The following is a 17847-nucleotide window of genomic DNA, read 5'->3' on the forward strand; positions in this document are numbered from 1 at the left end:
AATGACAAAATCCATACATTCAGATTTTAGTTCTACAATTTAACCGTTGTGTAATCTTGAGCATTTTATTTCTCTCTTTCCTGGATCCCATAAATGGGAATGGAGAGAAGGTAGACCAGAGATCTAAAGTCCGTTCTGGCTTATTCTATGAGCCTATCATTGGTATGCAAAGGGGATTAGGCAGCAGACCTAGCAACAGGATTTACCAGTCAGCCCCTTTCCCTGTGTCTTAGAAGGCTTTAAGCTATGATTGCCTTAATTTGTTTAGAGTCTGGTTTATAGTTTCTATGATCTTTCTTATGGTTTGAATAAGAATAAAGTTGCGTCTTAGAATTTTGGAACCATAAATACCATCTCTCTAAAGTCATGTAAAGGTAAAGGAATTGATATTGCTTGCCAGGGAGGAAATAAGTATTATTAAGTAGCTACTGTGTGCCAGGTATTATGCTAAGTGTTTTACAAATATTAACTCATTGATTCTCACAAGAGTTCTGAAAGGTAGATGCTATTATTATTTATCATTATGTTATTATTATTTACAGTTGGGGAAACTAAAGCAAAGACTTATTCAAGGTCACACAATAAATGTCTGAGGAGAGATTTTTAACTCGTCTTTCTGACTCCAAGCCCAGTGCTCTATTTCTTGTGCCTTTTGAATGTTTTACTAGAAATCATTTACATACATATATACATATTTAGAAATGACTATATTAGTAATTGAGACCCTTATCCCATTTTGGTATATTAGGAATCTTTCTTTTAGTCAAAGACTGCTTTGGACTATATGGCTAGCAGAGGATTCTCTGGGTAAGGGTGTGAACCATCATAGTTACTTTATTTGAAGAATTCCAAATTGCTCTGCAGAAGGGTTGTGCTAATTCACAAATGTGCCAATGATGCGCCAATATATCTATCTTTTCACAATCCCTCCAAAATTGACTTTTCCTATCTTCAATTATCTTGGCTCATTTGCCAGGCATGAAGTAAAATGCCAGGGTTGTTTAGATATGGATTTTTTTTTCTTTCATTGTGTTAATAATTTGTAAATCTTCTTTTGAGACTTCTGCTTTTACCTCTAAAGTTAACAGAGAAGGTTCTTCTTGGTTTCTCCAATTATTGCTTCATAGATAAGTGTCCACCTTGGCCCAAACAGCTGCTCGAATCATAGATAAGATCCTTCATTCCCCTCAGCCAAACTTGAGTAAACTGGAAAACATTCCAAACCCATAGACTCATCCCCTTCGACCAGTTTCAATGCTTAAAAAATCCTCAAGTCTAGCTTATTGAAACAAAGATCATAGATAACATCTTTCCTCCTACTCATCAAAGTCATACTTTCTAAAATAGTAACATTTCAGTACTTTTAAGAATCTTGACATTTTATCCATGTGGACCTTCCTTTACTGACACAAATTATACTCTAGATTTTCTTAAATAGGTTTATGAACTACTGTGAGGGAAAAATATCTATCAAGTTTCCAAATGATAAGCCTCTTCGATTTATTTAATTGAGGTTTTGATGACAGTCTACTGATAGATCCATAATGAAAACTTTTCCAGTTTGATAGGATTCATAAGAATCTGCTTAGATTTTACTGACATGACTATTGAAAGCCTTCCACAACACAATGAGACATCACAGGAGGACTTTTAATTGAGGATTAATAATACTAATGATTTGTAGTAGTAAAATACTTTCAGATTTAAGTTCACATTTAAGTTCACAGATATTATCTGGGTTATAGGGATCTCAAAAATCAGCTGATGTAAGCTCATTTTACAAAAAAATAATAATAATAGCTAGCATCTATATAACATTTTATGCCTTACAAAGTCTTTTGCATATTTTATGTCATTTTAAGGGGGGAAATGAAGAAAGTGAACACAGAGAAATGAAATAATTTGTCCCAGAGCAAATTAAGAATCTAAGAGAATATGAATACTGGGCCTGAACTTAAATAGATTTGAGGTAGAAAGAGCCATACAAAGAGAGAGAAAGAATTATGAAGACTGAATGTGGATCAAAGTATAGTATTTTTACCTTTTTGATCTGATTTTTCTTACATAGCATGTTAAATATGGAAATATATTTAGAAGAATTGCACATTTATCCTACATTGGATTGCTTGCTGCCTTGGGGTTGAAGGAAAGCGGAAGATAGGGAGAAAAATTTGGGACAAAAGTTCTTGTGAAGGTGAATGTTGAAAACTATATTTGCATGTATTTGCAAAAAGAAAATACTATTAAAAAAACATTTAAAATGCCCAGTCCTAGGTAGACAAGTTCAAATATAACTTCAGCCACTGGGTGAATTCTGGACAAGTCATTCAAATATAACGTCAGCCACTGGGTGAATTCTGGGCAAGTCATTTAACTTCTGTCTGCCTCAATTCCCCCAACTGTGAAAAGGGAATAATAAAAGAACCGACCTCCTATTTTTGTTGAAAAACTCAAATGAGACAATATTTGTAAAGCACTTAGCACAGTATTTGGCACAGAGTAGGTGCTTAATAAATGCTTGTTCTTTTCAACCTTAGAACTCAAATGATCTGGCTCCATATGCAGTGTTCCTTCCATTACACATCTCTGGAATTTCCTCATTTAATCCTAATAACAACTGCATGAGGTCACTGGTCAATGAACAGCTAGATGACACATCATATAGACCATTTGAATGGTTTCTTCCCTGAATCAAAGCTAAAACAGAGAGAGAAGGAGGTGAAGCTCAGACTCCAACATTCATTATATGGCAGCTATACTTGGCCTCTAGAAGATGGTAAGGGGAACAGCCCAGAAAAAAAACTGCAAAAGGATGGTTAGTCTTTGGCATCCCTTCAATTTCTTTTTTTTTTTTCATCACTCCTTTATGGAGTCTGTCTGGTGTAGGGGAAAGAATGTTAAATTTAGAGTAAAACTGGGTTCATATCCCAGCACTGTCATCTACCTGTGTGACCCTATGTCATTTACCTGGGTAATCCTTAACCCCTTTGGGCTTTTGATCTACATAAGGAAGGAAAGGACATGTTGATTGAATTAGATGACTTTTCTTATGATCAAGAACTATTATTTTCATCTTTGTAGCTGGTATCATTTCATAAATGGTGAACTGAACTGAATGCTATTCAATCACAAACTGGGTAGTGCTAAAGGGTTAACAAAACATTAACTGATAATATAGTGCTATGATTCACACATACACACACACACACACACACACACACACACACACACACCCCTCCATTTCTTTTTTGCTTGTGGCTTCTGGATTTGGATCATTTGTTAGCACTGATCTGTGGTTTGGGAATTGAGGCGACTATGGTTTGGATAGTTGAACAGACTCAGAAGACCATGAAATTAAGAATGGGAAGAGACCTCATCATTATCACTGAGATCATCTATTCAACCCCATTATTTTACACATAAGAGAAAACTCAGGTCCAAAAAAGGAGTTCTTGATTAAGGTCAAGTGATTGGTAAGATATCAATAAAATAACAATAGTGCTTTTGTATAGTATCTACTATATAGCACTTACATATATTTTTTATATAGCCTCTATTATATATAGCACTTAAATAGTTATTATGCATAATATCTACTACATAGCACTTAAATTATTTATATAATATTTATTATATAGTGCTTATATATTTTATATATAGCATCTACTATATATATATATTTTATATAGCCTTTACTACATACCAAGTATGTTGGGTTAAGTGCTTTATAAATATTATCTTATGTGATTCCCACAACAACCTGGGAAGATAGGTGTTATTATTACATCTATTTCATAGATGATCTGAGGACAATTGAAATTGTGAGTTGTCCAACGTTATATAGCTAGTAAGTAGTGTCTAAGGGAAGATTTGCACTCAGATCTTCTTGACTCCAAACATAGTGCTCTATCCATTGCACCACCTAAATGAAATATGATATAATGAAATATGCTCTGATTTATTAGAAGACTGGAGTACTGATCCATGGGACACTGGACCTTTCTGAGTTAACTCAGTTAACTCCTCTATAAATACAGGGATTGAGATAGATTATGATGAAACACTAACAAAAGAAGAGATCAATATAATAATAACTCATATATATATATATAGCATTTTTGAAGAATTGTCCTCAGACTGAGGCTCTACAAACTTAAATGACTTGACTGTGATCAAGTGTTTGAGGTGGGAACTGAACTCAGAAAATCTCCAGGAAGTAGAGGGAACACACTCCCTCCTGAGGCAGCCCATTCCATCCAGGGACAGCACCAGGGCTTACAACTTCTCACTTACACCCAACTGACATCTCCCATGTTCTCTCTTCTAAGAGCAAACAGTACATGTCTCATCCCTCTTGCACCAGATAGTCCTTCAAGTATTCAAAGAGAGTTATTTGGTCCTCTGGCAAGTATGGAGACTCCTTATTCAGGCTCTGTTACAATCATCTGAGCTCACATTTGATAAATATTGACTCACATTAGCACAAAACATGTGCAGCTGTGTCTTAGTGCACGCTGAAGGCTGACCCCATCATACTAGCCCCAGCTGCAGGAGTTCTTATGGAAGATGGGGAGGGGATAATTGAATTCACAAATATTCTAAGTCTTGACCCAGCCAAAGTTTATCTAAACCAAACTTTCCATCTTCATTTCCCTTCTCTGATTTAGTGCCTTAGAATTTTACTTCGTTCCTACTTGGTTTTTATCTTATCTTTTATCTTCCTATAACTAGCCCCTGTAGCAAGATAGAAAGTAGGAGTGGAGTGATTCTACAACATTGATTTATGTTCTTTTTATGTCCAAATAGAACCCTTCTGACACATTATTGTCATTGAATAATAACAACTAGCATTTCTATAGTGCTTCAAGATTTACAAAGCACTTTATAAATAATATTTAATTTTATCCTCTCAACAATCCTAGGTGGGAGTAACATCTATTATAATTCCCATTTTACAGTAGAGGGGACTGAAATAAAAGTGAGTTGCACAAAATTATACAAATCCAAAGTGTCTAAGAGCAGATTGGAATTCAGCTCTTCCTGATTCCCAGGTGAACACTATCCATTGCACCACCTAGAGTGGAATGATTGGAAAATTGATCCACCAGTTGCTATCCTAATGGAGTCTCCTGACATTATCAAAGGGAAGCATACTAGTGAGAGCTAACAAATTACAGTCTAATGGTCAGTCAGTCTATAAACATTTATTGTTCTACTACAAGCAAGGCATAGTGCTAAGGGCTGGGCTTACATAGAAAAACAAAAGATAATTCCTGTCCTTGAGGAACTCACAATATAATGGGGAATATAAGGTGGATGCCTCTCTTGGATAGATACCTCCTCCCCTCCCTTAACTCACTTAACCCTGATTGCCTCAGTTTTCTCATAAGTAAAATGAGTTGACAAAGGAAATGGCAAACCACTGCAATATCTTTGACAAGAAAATCCAAACGGTGTCACAGAGAGCCAATGCAACTGAAAACTGACTTAATTTTTATATGTGTGTATGTATAAAATATATAGCATATACACACATAGAGAGGAGTTGGAAGGTTTTAAGGAATGTCCCTTTAGATGGAGATGACTGATGTCTCTCTTCCTTTTGTCCTTCTGTTATAAATTTGCAAACTTCTGTATGGATGGAGAACTCTTTGGAGTCTACATATATGTTCATTTCTCTTATAATTAACCTGGTTTTCACATAAGTTTTGGGAAGTTGTAATTGCTTGTTGACAATGATCAGCAGGGAAGAATTTAATTAAAGGGGAAGACTTTGTACTTTTATCTCCCCACTGCATCCCTAACAAGCACAGTTTCCAGCACATTTATTGTTATTCAGTCATTCAGTTACAGCAGACTCCTTATGATCCCATTTACCATTCTGTCCATGTTGTTTTCTTACAAAGATGCTGGAGTAGTTTGCCATTTCTTTCTCTAGCTTCTGGCACATAGTAGAAGCTTAATATATATGTACTGATTGACTTATTAAATGAAGGCACTCACTAGCAGTCCCGGAAAAGCTTCCTACAGAGGGTAGTATTTGACCTAAGTGAAAGCATTGCAAACATGGGGAAGGTCAACCAGTGCTGAAATTCAGAAACCACAGGTGTAGTAGTGTGTGGGAAGAAACAGGGAGTTAAGAATTTAAACTACTAGGAGCCCAGCAGGCTGTGAAGTATGTGTAAAAGTATTCACATACTTTAAGTATCAAACAAAGGGAGGGAACAAACATTTATTAAGTGCCTGCTATGTGCCAAAATACTTAATATATGTTATATAATTTGATCCTCACAAGCTAGAAGGAAAATTCTATGATTATTCCCCCATTTTACAATTGAGGAAACTGAAGCATTTAGAATTTTTAAGTGACAAGTCCAGAGTTACACAGCTAGTAACTGTTTAGACCCATCTTTGAACTCAAGACCTACCCATTGGACCACCTTAGCTCCATCTAACAAAGAAATTTACATTTAGTTCTAAGGATAATAGGGAGCCACTGGAATTTATTGAGTAAAAAAGGAATCTACCTGCATTTTAGGAAAATCATTTTGGCTCCTGTGAAAAATGGATTCTAATGGGGAGAGACTTGAGACAGGGAAATTCAATAAGACATTATTTACATTCCAAGGCTTAAATTATTTGAAGTTTTTGTTTGTTTATTTGTTTTCTTAGCAATAGGCATTTTATTTTATAGAGCCCCAAGTACATCCTAGACCTATCTAGGTAGCAATTGTTTGGTCCAGTTAGACATTTCATGCTTGATTTATATGGCTGACAAAAGAGGGCTGGAAAAACTAAAGCAAGCCAAATTCTCTGAGGGGAGCTTGCCACAAATGCAGGCACACATCTCCATGGGCCTCACATGAGTGGATATGCTTTTAATTAAATGGGAAACCTCAGAGGAAAGATTACAGCCTTCAAAGTTCAAGGTGCAGTTTAGGATAACTGAAAAAAAGACTGTAACCAGTTACTTCAGAGCCCCAGAATCACATTTAAATTTCATTTTTCCTGAGCTGTTGTCTCAGAGTTCATGGTCTATACTTATCTCCACTCTGACTAGGTTTCAGTGAGTTTGACAAAGTTTGCTGGCCTCATTGAGCCATTTTTCAATAATGTCTGACTTTTCATGAGCCCATTCTGGGTTTTCTTGAAAAAGATACTGGAGTGGTTTTCCATTTCCTTCTCTGGATCATTTTACAGATGAGGAAACTGAGGCAAACAGGATTAAGTGACTTGCCCAGTCACATAGCTAGTGATTGTCTGAGGCTGAATTTGAATCCCAGAGCTAGCACTCTATCCAGCTTGCCATCTACACTATAACAACCAAAACAACCAAGTGATTTAAGCCTATATCTCCACACCTAACTTTATGGACCAAACCAACAGGATCAATGCCATTGAACTCTGGTCAATTTGATGAGAAAAAAAGAGGCAACTAGTTGTCTGACTGAATTCATTAGGTGGAATCAGGCAAACAGCAGATGACACCATGTGTTTTGGTTTGTTTGTTTGTTTTTCCAACTGAATTGACCAGTTGGGCAGTATGCCCAGATTGGAAAAAACCCTAATTTAATTTGATAAGACACGTTGTTTGCCAACTGACTATTGTACTTAACTGACAGGGAACTTAGAGACTATTTAGCACTTAGCATAGAGCCTGACACTATGCAACAGGGGTTGGCAAATTATAGCCTTTGGGCCAAATGCAGTCCATAGAGTATTTCTGTATAGCTCTAGAGCTTGAGAAAGATTTTGAAATACAATTAAACTTTACAAATCTAGAGGTAGCTAGGTGGTGCAGTGGGTAGAGCACCAGCCCTAAAGTCAGGAGGACATGAGTTCAAATCTAGCCTCAGGCACTTAACACTTCCTAGCTGTGTGACCCTGGGCAAGTCACTTAACCCCAATTGCCTCAGCAAATATATATATATTTACAAATCTAAAAATAATTCTTAGTTTAGACTGTACAAAAACAGATGGCAGACATGATTTGGCCCAGAATTTGCTTAACCTTGCTATATAGTGGATTAATGATGAGTAGAAGTAAAATTCAGATCTTGATTTGCATGCTCTTTACAGCAAAATAAAAGTCCATGAATACTCATAAATGGCTTGTCTAACTGAGCTGAATTTCTACCACATGACACAATCATTGGATAGCATTCAATAGTTTTCTCTGCTCCAACCATCTGCTTCCATGTGGATGTCCAAATCAATTACATGTATGGCTATAGACTGGCTCTGTACTGGCCTCTCAAATACTTGAAAATAGATGGTTAGATATAGGTAGTAAAGGATAATGATTTGAGAGTCAGTCCATGAATCAGAGAAAAATAGATTCAAGTTCTAACTCTGACACACGTCAGCCTGGATAAGTCATCCTGATATTTCACAGTCCTAGACAAGTCTCTGAGAAGATGAATTGTCAGTCTACATTGGTAGTATAACTATTTTTTATTGGGGAATTCCCTAGTACTGATGAATTATACATCTGGATAATTTAATAGAGAGATCAAGAAGAGAAAGGAGGAGATAGAAACAGAGAAATGGAAATATAGGTGATATATTTACATATATTTCTATATTATATAGATGATATATTGATCTATGAATACATAGATATAGTTATATAAACAGAGTAATGGGGTTGGAATCCTGACTCTGATTCTGCCTGTATGACTCTGGGCAAATCATTTATTCTTTTTAGTCCTTAGTTCCTTTATCCATAAAATTAAGAAAATGTAATTGATGAACTCTGAGGTCTAATTCATGGCTAATGTCTCTTAAAAGCACTTTTATGCTTTTATCTATTTATTGAGGAGTTGAGGAAACAAAAGGAGGGATAATAGAGATATATTCTAAGATATTGATACCTCTGTCAGAAAAAGAAAAGAAAGAAGAAGAAAAGAGGAGAAAGCATTTTAAGGTTTGAAAAACTTTTGACACGAATTATGTGTAATAATTTAATTTACAATTAATAAACAAAATAAATAATTTTCCTCTTTCCTGCCATCTCCTCAGAAATAGTTTTTCTATCCACAGCTGATCAAAATCCACAAGGGTAGAGAGGAAGTAATTTCACATGACAAGAGCAGAAGAGAAGAATCTTCATTTTCAGAGAGGACCAATGACATCACAGGGCAATGTCTTGACTTGCATATGAATTGGATATAAGGCAAAGTTGTGCAAAGTCATCAGACTCATTCTCTCTTCCTGAGTCACTGAAGTCCAGGGGCAGGACAAAAGTCAAGAGGACTGGTGATGACCCGGAGTGCATTCGGTCACTTGGTGTCTTTAATGGCTAACCAAGCTCTAAGCAATCCGCAATGCTTGTTTTGGCCCCTTCACAATTGTACACTGAAGAAGGAATCCAGACCTTGGATGGGAAGTGGAGGATAGGGAAAGAAAATAAAGGTAATGAGTTTTATAGAATTAGAGAAAAGGAGGGAAGGCCAGAATATTCTAGAAAACAGAATCAGTGATCCAATGGCCAGCAAAATTCCCAAATATGTGTAACAGCATTGAGCAATGATAGATAGCCCTGCAACTCTACTGTCTGTAATTCCTAATTGCCTGAGAATGTGGAGCATGCATGCTTTATATCTGCATGAAGAGAAAAGGGATTTCATCATATAACTGGAGGACAAAACTTAGAAAAGGAGCTGGGGGAAGGCTCGTGGAAACTTTGGAATGGTAGGCTGAAGCTCTGAAGTTGAAGATAAATGGGAAGCAGGTTCTCAGTTTGTCGCTGGACTTCCAAATACCTGCGGTCCTGTAAAATGCTGAAAGCAAACTGCTCTTGGTTGAAATAGTTCCCTCTTTTCTTCCTCAGGCGGAGATACTTTATCTTACTCCCCCTGCCAAAGAACTCCTTCAGGATTATTCTTTAGTCTCATCTAATCTGTATGATTGCGCTAACTCTGGTTAAAGTTTTGCTTAGATAAATGGCTATTTGTGAAAGTCTTCTGTGTAATAAGCATTTGATGTGGGAAGGAATTGTTATTACTTTTTTCTTAGATTAGTCAGAGAAAGCTCTTTTCATTCTGAATCAATTATACCCCTACCTGGGGGGGATGGGAGGGAATTCATATAATTCTATTCCAAGATCCTTCTTGGTAATGGGCAAGAGAAAGGGTATCTGCCCAACACAGCCTCCCTCCTGCTCCCTGAAAAGGTGGAATCAAATTCTCTTTTGGAGAGGAACAGGCCAGATCTCATATCAGATATCTTTATCCATACTGCATGCAAGCTACGCTATCTTTATATTCAGACAGCAACCAGACATATATATCTTACCTATTTGGGGAAATATATTGCATTTCAGGCTTGGCCAAACCCACATGCTCCACCTTTATCTCACTGAAAGCAGAGGCTTTAGCCAGTGAATTGACCAAACCTGTTGGGCCTGCCTGCCTTCCAGCCCAGAGCTGACTGATGAAAGTAAGTGGCAGAGCATTGCAAATGCAGGTCTCTGCTGCCAACAGAGCTGGTGGCTATGAAAGGCTTGAATGTAAATGCTTAATACTTAGGCTTATGGGACTCAATAGAATCTCTAAGCACTTGGGTTTCAGTCTCCATCTTAAGTATATCCCTCTTTGCTACAGGTAGGAAAAAGAAAGGAGTCAGACTGGTTTTAATCCACAATCCTAACCATGTCCCCAGATATCTGGGGATTTGGAGAGGGATGCAAGAATGAAATAGACCAATGAATTCAACAACATGAAAGCTCTCTCCACCTATGCAAAACATCACTTTCTCTTCAGTATTAATAGTTTTAGAAAGTTGTCCTAAAATCCTGAAATGTTAAATGACTCATCATGTGAAATGATCAGACAGTGTATATCAGAAGTGAAACTTGAAGGTAGGTTCTCCTAACTTCAAGGTTGAATCTTTCCCTATCAGAGAAGTAGGGAGTGAAAAAGTTGAGAAGACAGAAATCATGTAGTATTAGAAGTATCATCTAACTGGAATATTAGGAGTAGCTAATTCTAATTAGAAGTATTATCTAATGCAACTTTTCCTTATTTTGCATATGGGTAAACTGAGTCCAAGGGAGATAAAGTAACTTGTTTCCAATATGCTGTCCCTGATTGTAATGTCAGCTTTCTCCCCCCAATAAATGCTTGTTACACAGAAGACTATGAGAAAAAACAGCAAACACATTTATCTAAGCAAAAATTGTAAATAGAATCAGGGAAGACACAAAGTCAGGGTCATGTATTCTCTGGAAACAGTGAAAGTGGAGAATTAGAATGTTAGTTCTTTCTAGTTCTCAATGAGAAAGGGAGAACTAGTGTTCATTCTTCCAGTCCTCAATTATTTGGGAGAATAATTTTACAGAGAAGCCAAGAGAAGTGCATAAAAAAAGCTAGACAAACTACCAAAGAGTAATCCTAAGAACTTTGTTCTAAGGAAGTAACTACCCAGACAGATGGCAAATTGTTGCTTCTCCATATGAAGTCATGGAATGTTGCTAACAATACTGCATCAAGGAGAATGAGGCAGTTACAAATATGAATGACATCCAATGGAGCATGAACTGGCTGAGGGTCGCCAAGATCTAATAGGCAAAAGTTCTTTGTGCCATCTGCCCTTTAGCTCCATAAAAACCAAAAAAAAAGCTTTTTCCCATTGCCTATCTGATTGCATCTCATTACTCCTCTGCTTTTAGAAGCAGACTCTAGGGAAGAAAGCAAAGAAGTCCCTGTATATAGTCCCTACAGCCTGCAATGGAACGGCTGGTCCCTTTAATGTTTTTTTTTCTTTATGGCTGTGCTATTCAGTACTGTAACATTAACCAAAAACCATATTTGTTTGCTATAATTAGTGTCCACATTCTTGAATATAAAGTTTTAGAGTGAGAATAGGTACCCATTCCTTAAACATATAGGAATCCCAGGGAGCCTGATGGTGGAAGCCAGATACAAAAGAAAGAACGTTTATTAAAATTAATTATCTTCCAGATTTTGTATGAAGAATACTTAAATAATGTGTGTAATAAATATAATTGGGTCTTTTCCCTTTCAGCTCAATAGGAGAAATGTTTATAACTATAGGGCATATAAAAAGGGATTTGGTGGCTTGAGCTTACCTAGTAAACGGGGAGGTAACAACTCAGAGCTTACCTCTTAGCCCTAGAAAACATCTCTGCTACTATATTACATTTAACCACACTAATTGAAGCACAATACAGGACACACTATGGATCTCCATTGGAAATTGAGCAAGCTGCAATTTGAGTTCATTCGTTACAGTCTCATATCAAGGCATTTTCATTACAGAGGCACAAAGGAGAAGAAGTAAGTAGAGTGAGAAAGAAAGAGGAAAAATAGAATTTGGGATAGAAAGGCTGTGTGATCTTGGACCAGACATTCTTGATTTTCTTATCTGTAAAATTACAGTTCCTGGCATTTCTAAAACATGAACTTATGAAACAGGAAGGAATGGATGAAAGGAGAGATTATTGGAGAAGTGAAAGGGAAAAAAGAGAGAATGAAGGAGGGAAAAGGGAAAAGGAAGAAAAAAGCAGAGCAAGGTAGGGGAAGGATGAGAAAATCAAGAAAAGGGAAATAAAGAAAAGGAAAAGGAGGGAGACTTTCAGGTGTACTCTCTAATATTCCAGAGTGGGTATAAATAAAGCACTTGAGGAAACAATGATCATGGGTGTGCCTTGGGACATCCAGAGTCCAATCTATTCCATCTCCCAGTTGTCTTTGTGGCAAGAGCACAAATATGATATACAAGACAGCTAAAGGATGAGATAAAATAGTCTCCCGGGGGGACAAGGACCTGACAGCTAGGCAAAATGTGGCCAGTTCTACAAGGGGTTGAGTAGTTCCAGATGGATCCCTCTTGCTCCAAATTCCCCTTCAGCCCTGAGATGGGCATTCCATAACTCTGAGTCAGTGGCATTATCGAATCTGTAAGAACCTAGTATCTCTGAGAAGCATGTTATTTAATCCTCAAAAGATTTCATGATTTTTCAATGTTATTGCTGCTTGATTTCTCTGTGTATGTGTGCATGTATATGTGTGAAGAAGTTTGATAGCTGTTCCAAGAAGGATTTATAAAGGAAATTGGTGTGATTCTATTATGAGGGTGGGTATAATAATGGTGGTAGTGGTAATGGGTGGGAAGGAGGGCAGAGAGGATGCTACTGGGAAATGATTGTGGTTTAAAAACCAATGCAGTAGAATTTTTTTAAAAGAAAAAGACTGGTTTGAGTATCTCTGTGGAGACTTCTATTTTCAAGGAACCAATTGAAATCAACAAGCTTAGAGTTTTATCTCAGTGGGCATCTATCATTCAAGACCATAGTATATGAGTTCTAGAAGTTGGATTTGGAAAGCAATAATGAGATTAGTGATAATAATCAATAAATAAATATTTTAAAGTCTCTACTATGTACCAAGAATTGTGCTAACTACTAGATATAATAGCAATAACAACAATAACGTTTATGTGGTGTTTTATACATTGTCTTTTTTTATCCTCACAACAATCTTGGAAGTAGTTTTATTATTATCCCATTTTACAGATGAGAAAATTGAGGATGAAAGCAGTTAAGTGACTTATCTAGGATCACACAGCTAGTAAATATCTGATGTTGCATTTAAACTCGTTTTCTTAACTTTAGGCTCAAAACTCTAGATCAAAATTCCAAAAATATGTTCATGACATAAATTGGGTCTGCTTAAGGGAAATGGAACCATTTTTGGCATGTATATCCTAAATGGGAGAGTCAAGTATCTGGAGGTTCAACTATCCCCTATTTTCTCCTTGGATGCAACAAAGAAATCATACCAGAGAAAAAGGAAAGCTTTGTTCTGCTTTTCCTGGGTCACTGAAAGAGTGAGAGTAGCTTGTTTTAAATAAGTACAGGAAACTAATTACTCACTCTACAGCAGACATGGGAAAATAATCGTAACCTTGCTATATGTGATCCCCATGAGAGGCACACTTGAGACTTCATCCCTGGATGTTAAGTTGTTCCTATCCTGGTTCTCCTCTCACCCAGAAGATGATGGGAGTGAACCCTGGGCCTTGATCTTCATGCCCAGACTATAATAATCATAACTCCCATGTATGCTTGGGATTTGTAAAGTGCCTGATTTACATTCTCTCATTTAATTCTCATAACAAGGTAGGTTTTAGAATCCTCATTTTACAGATGAGAAAACTGATATATCCAGCAGATGTCTGAGCCAGATCTGCACCTACCTATTCCAGAGTCTATTGACTTCCTGCCTTGACTCTATCTCTTGAGATTTTGTGATTGGTCAGGATCACTTTAATAAAGAGAACAACTAGAAGTACCAGTCTGTTGGGATCTGACTACCCCGACTTTCTAGAATCATAGATTCAAAGTTAGAAAGGATCTTAGAGACCATGAAGCCTATTACAAATGAGGACACTGATACACGAGGGATTAACTAATTTGAACAAGATCACACAGGTATTAAGTATCTGAGACAGGATTTTAATTCAGGTCTCCCTGATTCCAATTTAAAGCATCTATCAACTAATTCTATCTACCTTCATTTTAAAGTATCTGTCAACTATCTATTTACCTCCTATGGTAACTTCCTTAATTGTGAGTCAAAATAATGATAAATATTATATATATATACATATATGTATGTATGTGTATATATATATATGTATATATATATATATATGTATGTATATATGTGTGTATAAAGATGACAAAACTGAGGTCCACAGAGGCAAAGTGATTTTCTCAACATCACACAGGAAACAGAACTTGGGTTTTCAATCAGGCTCTTCTTTTTATAGGGCAAGAACAGAAGGAGATAAAGAGTCTGACACTAGAACATGGAAACTGGGAATCTCTCAAGCTCACTCTTAACAAAAATGAGGGTCAGTGGGCAGTTTTGCTCTATATTGATGAACAGGGATATAAACTACTGCATTTGAATCATCACTACTAGATACCTAGTCTATCACCACAGGCACCTTATCTATCTTTGTATTCCTATTCTCAATATCCCAATTCATCTGACCAATAGTCTTTCTTATAGATAGATAAAGGATAGATAGATGGAGACAGAGGAAGATAGATTATGTTTGGATAAATTGATGAATGAGTGGATGAATGGATGGATGGATGGATGTATAATAGATGAATAGAGAATAAAATAGTCAGTAGATAGGTGATAGGTAGATAGGTGGATAAAGAGAGAGAGAAAGAGAGAGAGAAGGATAGATAGTTAGATGGATAAATAGGTGATAATTGGTAGATAAATAATAAGTAGATGAAAGATGGATAAATAGGTGATGGTAGATAAATAATAAATAGATGGATAGATGAAATATGGATAAATAGATGATGGTAGGTAGATAATAAATAGATGATACAGAGATATGTAGATAGTAGATGATAAATAACACATGGGGGAAAGAGAGAGAGATAGATGAAAGATGGATAGAGATGGTTAGATAAAGATGGATAGGTAGATGGATGGAATGAAAGATAGATAGTGGGTGGAAAATATATAGATGAAGAGAGAGATGGATAGACAGAAGTATTTTTAAGCACTTATTGTGTAAAGCACTAAAAATATAAATGTAAAAAAGTAAGATAGTGCCTGCCCTCAAGAAATTTATTTTCCAATGGGAAATCTAGCACATAAAGTGGGGGAGGAGAAAAAATAGTGAGGGTGGCATACAATGGCATGCTTAGGAAATGATCAGAGAGTAGCATAGTTCCCTGGAAAATAAATAAAAAACTCCCCTATCAGGGATAGGGAGAAACCCAGTCTAAGTTTGTTTTAGGGGGTCAGGGGAAGGGGCAGATGAGGAAGTCTGCTGTAATATAGACAACATAGTGAGAAAATGGCTAAGAAGATCTGTTCATTTTACTCCTCTGCTCTAGTACCTCCAATGGCCCCTAGTCACTGCCTAAATAAAGTTTAAAGAGGATTCCCTGGTATTGCAAGCCCTTTGGCTATTTAAAGCAATCTGGCGCCACTCTCAGTTTTTTCTTTTCTCTCTCTTTTTAATTTTTTTTTTTGTTAAAGCTGTTTATTTTCAAAATATATGCATGGATAATTTTTCAACATTTGCAAAACCTTGTGTTCCAGTTTCACCCCTCTTTCTCCCATCCCCTCCTACCCCTCAGTTTTTACTTTTTTTCTCATATCACTCCTGTTATGCTCTAGCCAAGCTACATTACTATCCCTAGATACTCTTCCCTCTCCTTCCCTTTGTTCACAATTTCTACTCAGCCTTCAAAGTTTAACTCAAAAGTGAAGAAACTGAGGCAAACAGGTTTAAGGGACTTGCCCAGGATCACAAAGCTAGCAAGTGTTTAAGGACAGATTTGAATTCAAGTCTTCCTGACTCAGGACCTAGCCTTCTGTGAACTATCGCATCTCCTAGCTGCACCTCCAACAACAACACATATTTATAGAGAGAGCTATAGATAGATAGATAGATAGATAGATAGATAGATAGATAGATAGATAGATAGAGATAGTTAAAGCTATATATCTCTACTTGTTCTTGCCTTTAGGAAAATGTGATATCTAAACTTTTATTTCATCTAGTGCTAAGCATAATGTTATGTATACACTATGTTCTTAATATTTGTATTTTGAACCTAATAAAGGAGTGTTGAATTTGAGTTTGGATTTAGAAAAATCCCGGGCAGGTTTCTGCTAAGTGTATATGTGTGTTGAAAATAAAGAATGACATCACTATTCTCTCACCTAATCTTTTGGGGCCCCAAGGCAAGCAGAGGAGGTAGGGAAGGAAGAAGGGATGGAGAAAAGAAAGGAGGAGCAGGAGAGAAGAAAGAAGGAGTGGGAGAACAGAAAGAAGGGGAGGGAGAAAAGAAAGGAGGGGAAGGAAAAATAATGGAGGGAAGGTGGGAGGGGAGGAAGAGAAGAAAAAAAGGAGGGAGAGACAAAGAGAGGGAGGGAAGGAAGGAAGGAGGGAGGGAGAGAGGGAGCCAGGTGGTAGATGCTGCCATCTTCCAGTCCAGTGACTGCAGGTGCAAGGGCTAATGTCAAGCCCAAATAAAGCGTGGGATCCACAAGTCAGCGTCTCTTTGCTTTGTCAGGAAATACTGACATTTTTAAAAGCTTGTAAAATCACTAAACATTTCCCTTTTCAGGGAAGTCAAAACCTCACCCAGTTACCGACTTCCGAGGACACATGCTTCCACACGTACACATGCATCCTTTCTTCCAGTTCAGTCTACTACACATGTGTTTCTGTCCACATGCCCACACTCACTTAAGGGAACATATACCTATGTATCCCCACATTTCTCATATATATGTTGACACATGTCTCCATGTGTCACTGAGTTAGAAATATAAAAGCAAAGGGAAATACTCAAGTAGATATACAAATATACTATATCCAGCACATACATAGAGCACCCTCAAACGTACAAATATGCCTTCATCTGTCACTCCCAGAGTCACCAACATGGACACCTGGTTACAAAAAGCAGTTACAACAAACATATGTCATTTTCCCCAAAACCTACCTAGAAGTATACACATAACCATTCATCTTTGTTCCAAAGGAACTCTGGCATGTTGAATAAAGGTGGCTAAGTGGTCTTGTGGATAAGGGCACTGGGTCTGGAGCCAGGAAGACGTGAATTTAAATCTGGCCTCAGACACTTCCCAGCTGTGTATTTCCTGGGCAAGTCAACCTCTGCTTGTCTCAGTTTCCTCATCTGTACAACAGGGGTAATAGTAGCATCTACTTCCCTGGGTTGTTGTGAGGAAGAATTGAAATAATAATTATAAAGTATTTTGTGAATCTTAAAGCTCAATATAGATGTTTTTGTCATTTATTGTTCACTCATTT

The sequence above is a fragment of the Antechinus flavipes genome, chromosome 5 (assembly GCF_016432865.1).
Source record: "Antechinus flavipes isolate AdamAnt ecotype Samford, QLD, Australia chromosome 5, AdamAnt_v2, whole genome shotgun sequence".
NCBI classification, from domain to species: Eukaryota; Metazoa; Chordata; class Mammalia; order Dasyuromorphia; family Dasyuridae; genus Antechinus; species Antechinus flavipes.